The following is a 10,125-nucleotide window of genomic DNA, read 5'->3' on the forward strand; positions in this document are numbered from 1 at the left end:
CTGCTCTGGCTCACGTTCCTCTAGCCACACCAGCCTCCTATTCCTTGAAACCACCAACTATTTCCTGTTTCAGGCCCAGGCTCTCCCTGACCCCTCCCAGATCTTGCATGGGCACTCTGCCACCACCTTGTCCCAAAAGAGATAGAGGCTTCCTCTCAGATAGCAGGCAGGCAAGGGTTTGTCTGGGGTGCAGATAAAATGGGAACAGAAGGGGCCTTTCTAGGTGCTTCTAATGTCAACATTGTGGACATCCCTCCCACCTTTTTTTTTAACGTTTATTTACTTATGAGAGAGCAGGGGAGGGGCAGAGAAAGAGGGAGACACGGAATCTGAAGCAGGCTCCAGGCTCTGAGCCGTCAGCACAGAGCCCGACGCGGGGCTCGAACCCACGAACTGCAAGACCATGACCCGAGCCGAAGCCAGACGCTTAACCGACTGAGCCACCCAGGCGCCCCTATCCACCTCCCCTTTTTTAATGTTTATTTACTTTGAGAGAGAGAGAGAGCCTGAGCAGGGGAGGGACAGAGAGAAAGGAGAGAGTTGAGAGAGACAGAGACAGAGAGAGAGACAGAGAGAGAGACAGAGAGAATCCCAAGCAGCATCCATATTACCAGCACAGAGCCCAACTTGGGGCTTGAACACATGAACTGTGAGATCATGACCTGAGGTGAAATCGAGTCAGACACTTAACCGACTGAGCCACCCAGGTGCCCCTGGGCATTCCCCTTTTGGATCTCAGGGTCCATTCACAGGTTTTAAGCTTCAGAATGAACTTAAACTTAGAAACAGAGAAAACCAGAGAATCTGGAGAGCATCAAACAGACCCCCCACCCACCCTGCCCGGCTTCCGTGGCTTTGATCCTGGGATCACAGGAGTCACAGACTCCTGGTCTGAATCCAAACCCCAACTCTTTCTCAACCCTGTCTGAACAAGCCCACCCAGAAAAAGCCTTCCTCCACCTTTCTGCTCCCCCTACCAACCCAGCTATAAGCCCAAAGACCAGGACAATAGGGGGTGAGAGTCTACCCCCACCTGCCTGGTAGCAGAGAGCTTGTGTCTCTTCCCAGGAGGAAAGTAGCAGCAATGACAAACCTCCATCCACTGCTTTACTACTCAAAGCTCCTATAGCATTTGATTCCCTGCCCCTTCCCCCCACAAGCATCCTGTAAGATAGAGATCATAAGTAATTAGCACACCCCTGTTATGGATGAGAAGATTCATGTCCAGAAAGTTCAAATACCTTGTGTAGGTTGCTCAGTCATAAGTGGGGAGCTGGGTCTCAAATCCAGACTTTCTGATCTTTTCTTTCTTTCTTTCTTTCTTTCTTTCTTTCTTTCTTTCTTTCTTTCTTTCTTTCTTCTCTTTTTCTCATTCTCTTGTGCTTGCTCTTTGCTAGGACTTAGTGATAAACAAGTTCAAATGTCCAGATTTTTTTAACGTTTATTTATTTTGAGAGAGAGAATGAGTGTAAGCAGGGGAGGGGCAGAAAGAGGGAGAGAGAATCCCAACCCCAACATGGGGCTCAATCCCCCAAACCGTGAGATCATGACGAGCTGAAATCAAGAGTCAGATGCTTAACTGACTGGGCCACCCAGGAGCCCCTGTCCAGATTGTAATGGGTTCATGATTTCACTATTTTCATTTCACAAGGAATCCAGAGATCCTTTATTAACCCAGGCTGATAAAACAGTTAGTGCTAAGTAGGGAGTACTTTCTAGGACCTCAAATCACAGGAGTTCGGAAGTCACCAGCTGAGCCTTCAGACCCACGTTTATGATTCATTTCCTTCTTTAGGGGCTCCTGCTCTCTCTCCCAGTGACTCACCCTCCCTCCACTTGCCCGCTTCTTAGCTGTGCCCGTCCACTGCCTCCCCACAGCCTCACCAGAATCATCCTACCTGTCCTCAGGGTGACCAGAGAGGAAAGCCACAGCACTGGGGAGAAATGAAGCTCAATCTCTTGGGGTTAGATGGTTCCAGCATCCAATCTGGGTGGGGCACTGGAGCTCTGGAGGGAGAGCAAAGTTGGGTTCAAGCAGGAGAAGATGCACCAGAAAGGCCAAGGCTGGCTCTGGCCACAGTTCCCAAGTTGGGTGCAGGAGTGAGGGAGGTATGGGAGGGTCAAGCAGGGCTCACGGCAGGGAGGAAAAGCCACATTGGTGACGGGCCTGGGCAGACTGCAGACACAGAGCACAGACCCTGCTGGACCAAAGCAGGGGACGCTGGGCAATCACAGACCCTGAAGAGCTGGGTTCAGGGGTTCCTGTGATTACTGTCACAGCCTCAGTACAGAAGCCAGACGTCAAGTTCAAGCTTGCTGGTTTCTGGCAATGCAACCAACAAGGGCAAGTAGAAAAAGGCATTGATGAGAAGTTGGGATCACAGAATGAAACAGCAGAAACCAAAGTCAGAAAGGTGGGACAAAGGGCAGCTGAGGGGACCAGGAGAGCAAGCAGTGACCCAGCATCTGCCAGGTGGCAGCATGACTCTGGCACGAGTCAGCACCAGCCACGCTTCTTTGGCTCTCGCCTCAGTCCACGCAGAAGCCAAAGTCCGGATGAAGTCACTTGCCCTCACACCTGGCTAGTGAGGGCTGCTTCCCCTAGAACACACATGACCTCAGACACGTGGAAGGAAATGGGGCTGCTGCATCCAGAAAAAAAGAGTGAACACTGAGAGGACAGGGAACTGAAAAATCTGAGGGACCAGTCTACAGATCTCTCCTCAAAATGAGGATTTGAGTTCCTCGGTGGCTAAGTGTCCAAAAGATACTGTGCCGAATTGCCAAACGAGTCCCGGCCACTTCCTGTAATGTAGAACTTCTGGGACTTTCTTTCAGCCAACACCCCTGGTCATAGTGGAACAAGAAATGTAGCACTCTGGATATGGTTACTGTTTGGGTAGTGACATTCTCACTGTAGACTTCCTGCCAAGCCTCACTCAAGTGTCTACACCCACCCACACGCATATAGAGACCCCGCTGGCAGCAGTCCCCCGGGGGCCCACCTAGCCCACCATAACTTCATACCCAGGAGTGAGAAGGGTTAGCCAAGGGCTAGCATTCCTCCCCAACTGGACCAACCAATGTCCCTCCTCACAGGGCAGTAATACGTGAGCGTGGGACGCAGCACCGAATTCTTAAAGACTGACAACAACTCAATGTTCATCAAGAGATGATATCTTATGGGTGCCTGGGTGGCTCAGTTGGTTGAGTATCTGACTCTTGATTTTGGCTCAGGTCATGATCTCACGGGTTCATGAGACTGAGCCCCGCATCAGTCTCTGTGCTGACAACGCAGAGCCTGCTTGGGATCCTCTCTCTCCATCACTCTCTCCTCTCTCTCTTGTCTTTTCCCTGCTCGTGCTCTCTCTCTCTCTCTCTCTCTCAAAATAAATAAACTTTTTTAAAAAAAGGAAGATGAGGAGCACCGGGTGACTCAGTCAGTTGAGCATCTGACTCTTGATTTCAGCTTAGGTCATGATCTCATGGTTTCATGGGTTCAAGCCCTGTGTAGGGCTCTGCACTGACAGCACAGAACCTGCTTGAGATTCTCCCTCTCTCAATGCCCCTCCCCTGCTCGCACTCTCTCTGTCTCTCTCAAAATAAGTAACTTAAAAAAAATAAAGAGATGATATCTTAAATCATGGTTCATTCACCAGTCAGCCATCAAAACACATAAGGCAGCTCTCTGTTTGTATTATAACGAAATGATCTCTAATCTATGCGGCAAAAAGTCATGCATCAAACATTGCACAGTGAATGACATCGTTTGTATAAAAAATGCACACATATTTTGGTCCCTCTCGCATGTAAATGTGGCCAGGATAAAATTATTGAAGTATAAGCGTTCAGAGTTTCCCATCGCCCCCTCAGAAAAAGGGAGCTCCACAGGCAGTGGGAGAAGAGGGAGGAGCAAGATGGAGTTAAGGAGACAGAGTCTGGAAGAAAGATAGAGAGGGGTGCCTGGGTGGCTCAGGCAGTTAAGCATCCGACTCTTGATTTCTGCTCAGGTCATGATCTCACAGTTCGTGGGTTTGAGCCCCACATCAGGTGCTGCACATCAGGAGCCCTGCATCAGGAGACTGCTTGGGATTCTCTCTCTGCCCCTCCCCTGCTCACATGTGTACACACAAACTCTCTTTCTCTCTCTCTCTTTCAAAGACAATAAATAAATATTAGGGTGCCTGGGTGGCTCAGTTGGTTGGGTGACCGACTTCGGCTCAGGTCATGATCTCACGGTTTGTGAGTTCGAGCCCCGCGTCGGGCTCTGTGCTGACAGCTTGGAGCCTGGAGCCTGCTTCGGATTCTACCTCTCTCTACCCCTTCCCTGCTCACGATCTATGTCTCTCTATCTCTCAATAATAAACATTAAAAAAAAAATTTTTTTTAAAGAAAGATAGAGACTTTGGGGTACAGATGAAAGAAGACTTTTTTTATGAGACAGAGAGAGAAAGAGACAGAGTATGAGTGGGGGAGGGGCAGAGAGAGAGGAAGACACAGAATCTGAAGCAGCTCCAGGCTCCAAGCTGTCAGCACAGAGCCCGATGCGGGGCTTGAACTCACGAACTATGAGATCATGATCTGAGCCAAAGTGTGATTCTGGGTGTTCGTCCGGCCTGCAGAGGCTCCCAGCTGTGAGCTCTCCAGAGGCGATGTGAGCACCTAAGATTGTCTGACAGAAAACAGCAATTTCCCTTGCTTACAACCAAGAATCCTGACTGAGACGTGTGTGTGCTGTGTATCTCTCTCCTCAGCGCTCGCAAGAGACCTTCAGTAAAGCCCTACACTATTTTCACATGCAAGGCCACGTTTGTGTTTCTTACAGACATACCTCTGTGGTGAGGCAAGAAGGTGGGGGCTGGTGTTATTTGGGTTACAGACAACATGCATACTGGACATTGCAAATGCGGGGCAAGAGTCTCCCCACCCTTCCCAGCGGCTGCCCTGAGGAATGAGGACAATGTGGGGAAGAAGACTTCTTCTCATTTGACATTTCTTCTGTACTGTTTGAATCTGGTTTTGCCATATTCGTGTATTATTTTTAAATGTTTTTACAGTCTAAAATAAGCACTTAAAAAAGAAATGTGATGCATCCACAAATACATCAGAGTGCCTACATGAGAAAAAAGATAAAGTAAAATATGCATTCTGGCAAAAAGTGTGGCCTTTGGAAGATGCAAATGGGGAGGAATTGGTAGCCTGCTAAAATCAGGCGAAAATCTTAATTTAGTGGGCTGTCAGGACTGCACAGTTTTTTAAGTTTTTTATTTGGCGTCTCTGGTTGTTACTTTATATTACTTATGCAATAAATAATTATTTTTAACATCACCTTAAACAACCAGCAGAAGCATGGTTTGCTCTATAACAGACCTAAGGCAAAGGAGGGGGCAGGGAAAAGGGAAAAAGGGCCCGGGCTAGCAGGAAGGGGTGGGAAATGAGGATCTAGAACCTACAGAGAAAGCCTCCACAGGCCCGGAAGGGGGAATGGAAAAGGCCATCTCTGGCCCAGTTAAAAATAAGAGAGTGATTCTAAAAAGTGTGGCATACCCACACATGGAATATTATTCAGCAACAAAAAGAAAAATACTACTGATTCTCATGGCAACACAGAGGAACCTCACAAACATATTGAATGACAGACACAAAAGAATACACACTGCCTGATGTAATGTATGTGAAATTCTAGAAAAGGCAAAACTGTCACAGAAAGCAGGAATGAAAGAAACTGACCTCAAAGGTGGAAGAGGGGGGTGCCTGGGTGGCTCAGTCGGTTAAGCATCTGACTTCAGCTCAGGTCATGATCTTACAGTTCATGAGTTCGAGCCCCACGTCAGGCTCTGTGCTGACAGCCCAGAGCCTGGAACCTGCTTCAAATTCTGTGTCTCCCCCTCTCTCTGCCCCTCCCCTGCTCATGCTCTGTCTCTCTCTGTCTCAAAAATAAATTTAAAAAAAATTTTTTTTTAATTTTAAAAAAAAAAAAGGTGGAAGAGGGAGGTGGTGTGATGGGAATTTGCTCTCCCACAATTCAGCTGATATTTACACTGACATATACATTTGTCAAAACTCATCATACTGCATACTTAAAACAGGGGCCTTTTATAGTATGCAAAGTATACTTCCATAAAAGTGATTTTTTAAAACAGAGGAGGGGATTTTGAATGAGAAACTGATATGCTGGGGTACATTTCCTCTTGTGTTTGTGCTTGGTGGTATTTATGAATGAATGATAGAAGCGTATGACTCCCATGGTTGCCCATTTGGATTCAGGGCATGACCAGATGGATGCAAAGTTTTCAAGCATCAGAGAGAAGAGCAAACAGAGCCTCTATCCACCTCTCTACATCCCTGGCCCAGGCACCAAAGGATACCAGGCAAACGTGAGCAGGCAAAATAACTCTCCTCTCCCTACCCACCCTTCAGGAAAGGAGGGGAGACAGTTCTTGATTATTGCCCTTAGCAGGGCCCACTGCCTGGCCCTGAATTCGGGAAAAGTATCATCAGGAAAGCATCAGGTGTGTGGGCTGGCCAGAGCTTCCATTTTATTTTCGATATTTGCTGTTCATCCCTACTGGGAAATCGGTGAGCAACATCATGAAAAGCAGACCCAAGAAAGTAATGATCGTGACGGCTGCCGTCAGCTGCACGTTCCATTCCATCTCCCAGGGCAACCCACCCAGTGAACACCTCCGCCCAGTACAGTCAGTGGCCTGACCCCACTCTCGGGGTGGGGAGAGAAACCAAGGAGGCCACAGACCCTTGCCCTTAACTCACTCACTCACTCATTCTTCGCTCGAGGTCCAGAGTCCTGCACCCAGGTCCTACCCATCATCCTTGATCTGCAGGTCCTGGGGCGAGAGGCAGGGCGGCCCAGCAGGAACTGTCCTTAACACCTGACTTCAAAACGGTGTGCAGGCACTCATTTGGGCAGTGCATCTAGAGAGGCGGAGCAGTACAGAAAAGATAGGTACGAACTTCCAGTTATAAAATAAATAAATCATGGAGATAGAGAGTACTACATAGGGAATATGGTCAGTAAGATTATAACAACTTCGCATGGCAACAGATGGTAGCGACACTAATCGCGGTGAGCATAGTATAATGTGTATAATTGTCAAATTATACTGCACACCTGAAACTAATATAATATTTCAACTATTCTTCAATTTAAAAAAATGTTTAGGGGCACCTGAGTGGCTCAGTTTGTTGAGCGTCTGACTTCACCGCAGGTCACGATCTCACAGTTAGTGGGTTCGTGCCCCACATTGGGCTCACTGCTATGGGCGCAGAGCCTGCTTGGGATCCTTTGTCCCCCTCTCCCTGCCCCTCCCCCACTTGTGCTCACTCGCTCTCTCTCTTCCTCTCTCTCAAAAATAAACATTAAAAAAAATAAAAATAAAAAAAATTTTTTTTTAATTTTTTTTTAATGTTTTATTTATTTTTGAGACAGAGAGAGACAGAGCATGAATGGGGGAGGGGCAGAGAGAGAGGGAGACACAGAATCGGAAGCAGGCTCCAGGCTCTGAGCCATCAGCCCAGAGCCCGACGCGGGGCTCGAACTCACGGACCACAAGATCGTGACCTGAGCTGAAGTCGGCCGCTCAACCGACTGAGCCACCCAGGCGCCCCAAAACAAAAATTTTTTAAAAAGGATGTGAGGAACACCTTTCTTACCCTGATGGTAAAAGAGGAGCAGTCAAGAAGGAGAGGTTACCATGAGTTCCAGCTCCAGCCAGCTCCTGGCAGTTCCACATGGATATATATATATGTCCATATATATATATATATATATATATATATATATATATATATATATATATATATGTTAGAACAAGAAGATAGGCTTTGGGCCAAGGGCAGATTCATATTTTTATCCAGGGAATTTAAGATTGCAAGGGCTTTTTGATGAGAATATTCTCAGAAGCTCCAAAGATTAACGGCAGTTGCAGCTAAGTGAAAAGAAAATTAATAATGCTCATTAAGCACATTGACAACCTACGTGTATTTGTAGCCTTAAGATTCACAGCACTTTCACTTAAATCATCACACTTGATCTTCACAGCAACTTTCAAGACAGGGAACATATTATTTTCCAGGCTCAAGGTCATGCTGTAAAATTTTATACCAATTCAGAAAAGCACTTTGAAGATCTAATTCACAGACAAAACTCTTTGGACAGAGAGAGGGGTGTCTCTGTCATAGAATTGGCTATGATATCTTTGTGGCACTTGTGGAGACATCGTGGAAGGTCTCTATGGTGAGCGGAGGGCTGGTTTCACACATGATGTTTCCATTCTTGGTCTCCTGCTCTGCTCAGCAGCACTATCTCTGCCTGGGTAACCTGCACCTTGCTCTATCTCCTGGCTTACATGCTTGAGCTATGAGTTCATGTTTGGTAGGTAGTTGCTTTTATTGTAATACAGTGTTCATTAGAGGGGCGTCTGGGTGGCTCAGTCGGTTAATCGTTGGACTCTTGATTTCAGCTCAGGTCATGATCTCACAGTTCGTGTGTTGGAGCCCCACCTTGGACTCTGTGCTGACAGTGTGGAGCCTGCTTGGGATTCTCTCTCTCCCTCTCTCTTTGCCCCTCCCGCCCTGTGCTCACTCTCTCTCTAAATTTTAAAAATAGTTTAAAAAAATCACCAAAATTCATAGATCATACCAAATAATCTCTGGGTTGGCCACGTCCAGGGAAAACCAGCCTGTAGACCCCAGCCAGAGAGCAGGACCCTGGCATGGGGACAGGCCCCTAAAGATCCCACTGGCCTGGGAACAGTAGGGGAAGTCCTTCAATACAGGGAAAAATGTGTATCCAACCTGCCTCCCAAGAATGCTGGGGAAATAGTACTCTGGTAGATACATACTGTCATCATATGATAAGATATACATGTTATCATATCATAAATGCACACACATTATCATCCTATAATATTAATACTATCATTATTTTTATGGATGCCTTTTCTTCTTTCTACGGGGCATTTTAAGTCTCTCTAGAGGGGCCAAGCCTCACAGAAACACAAAATGCTGTGCACAGATGAACACCAAGGTTTAGGAAGATTGGCAGGTGGGTCCTCAAGAAGGTCTCCAGGAATCTGTTATCTGAGCGGCTTCTCAGGGAGACCTACTCACCCGAGACCCACAGCCCAGGCTGTCCTGCTGCTGAGAGATAACTTGACCTGTCTACTCTAGCCTCCAGGGTCCCCTCCCTACTCTGAACCCTGCTGCACTAGCCAGCTTGTCACTGCACTAGAACTGAATTGGTTTTGTCTCCCCTGCTTGCCTGTGAGCTCCAAAGAGGCCGGGACTGTGCCTCGGGCTGTGGAGGACAGCAGGTATCATGGGAGGAGCAGCTAAGGAGGAGAGGGAAGGCTGGGTCTGTCCTCGTTCTGCCAGGCACACCTGTGGGTCCTCTGCGCCTCTATTTTTTCTGCTTTAAGGGGATGGGGGGGGTGGAGGGGTGGGGATAAGTCCTGCCTACCTCGTAGAGCTTGGAACTGCACTGCCCGGGATGGCAGCCACCAGCCAGGTGGGGCTATGGAGAACTTGAGGTGTGGCTGGTGTGATCTGAGGAGTGGTCTAAGTATAAAATATACACCAGATATCAAAGACTCAGCACCAAAAAACAAATATAAATCTCTCAATAATTTCGTATTGATTACATGGTAAAATAATATTTTTGATATTTGCTTAAATCCACTATGTCATTAAAACTCGTTTCACCTGTTTCTTTTTACTCTGCAAAATGCGGCTGCGAGACCTGTCGCAATTATGTGCAGTTCCCATTATACTTCTATCAGGGCTAATTTAGAAATCCAAGAAGGTGCAGTAAAGAGCTATTCAGATGGTCAGTTATCATAACCTTATTTCTTCTGTTTCCTTCTCCTACACCTCACAGCCTGTAGGCACACCCAGGCAGGCTCAGAAAATCCCTGTCAGACAAAACATGGGCATTTTTCAGCTGAATGTGTCAGGTAGTCCAAATCCACCTTCCCTCCCACAGCGAGGAGAACAAAGAATCTGAAACCTGAAGCAAATTAAATGATATCCCCTGATGATCCACCAGCAGGACAAGATAATCCTTTCCCCAGGAGTTTTGGGACTTTTTGGTTGCAGCAGCATCTTCTG

At 47.2% G+C, this 10,125-nt stretch overlaps 1 long non-coding RNA gene across 1 annotated transcript; it reads right to left on the bottom strand.

Moving 5' to 3' along the window:
• Positions 1-1,357: 1,357 nt before the first annotated feature.
• LOC122237051 lies at positions 1,358-9,571 on the bottom strand. The gene is made up of 4 exons (XR_006215252.1): positions 9,479-9,571; positions 6,776-6,933; positions 1,899-2,007; positions 1,358-1,399 (listed from the first exon to the last, which is right to left on the bottom strand). It is a non-coding gene; the product is annotated as an uncharacterized LOC122237051 (long non-coding RNA).
• Positions 9,572-10,125: the final 554 nt, after the last annotated feature.

Source organism: Panthera tigris, chromosome A3 (assembly GCF_018350195.1).
Source record: "Panthera tigris isolate Pti1 chromosome A3, P.tigris_Pti1_mat1.1, whole genome shotgun sequence".
NCBI lineage: Eukaryota > Metazoa > Chordata > Mammalia > Carnivora > Felidae > Panthera > Panthera tigris.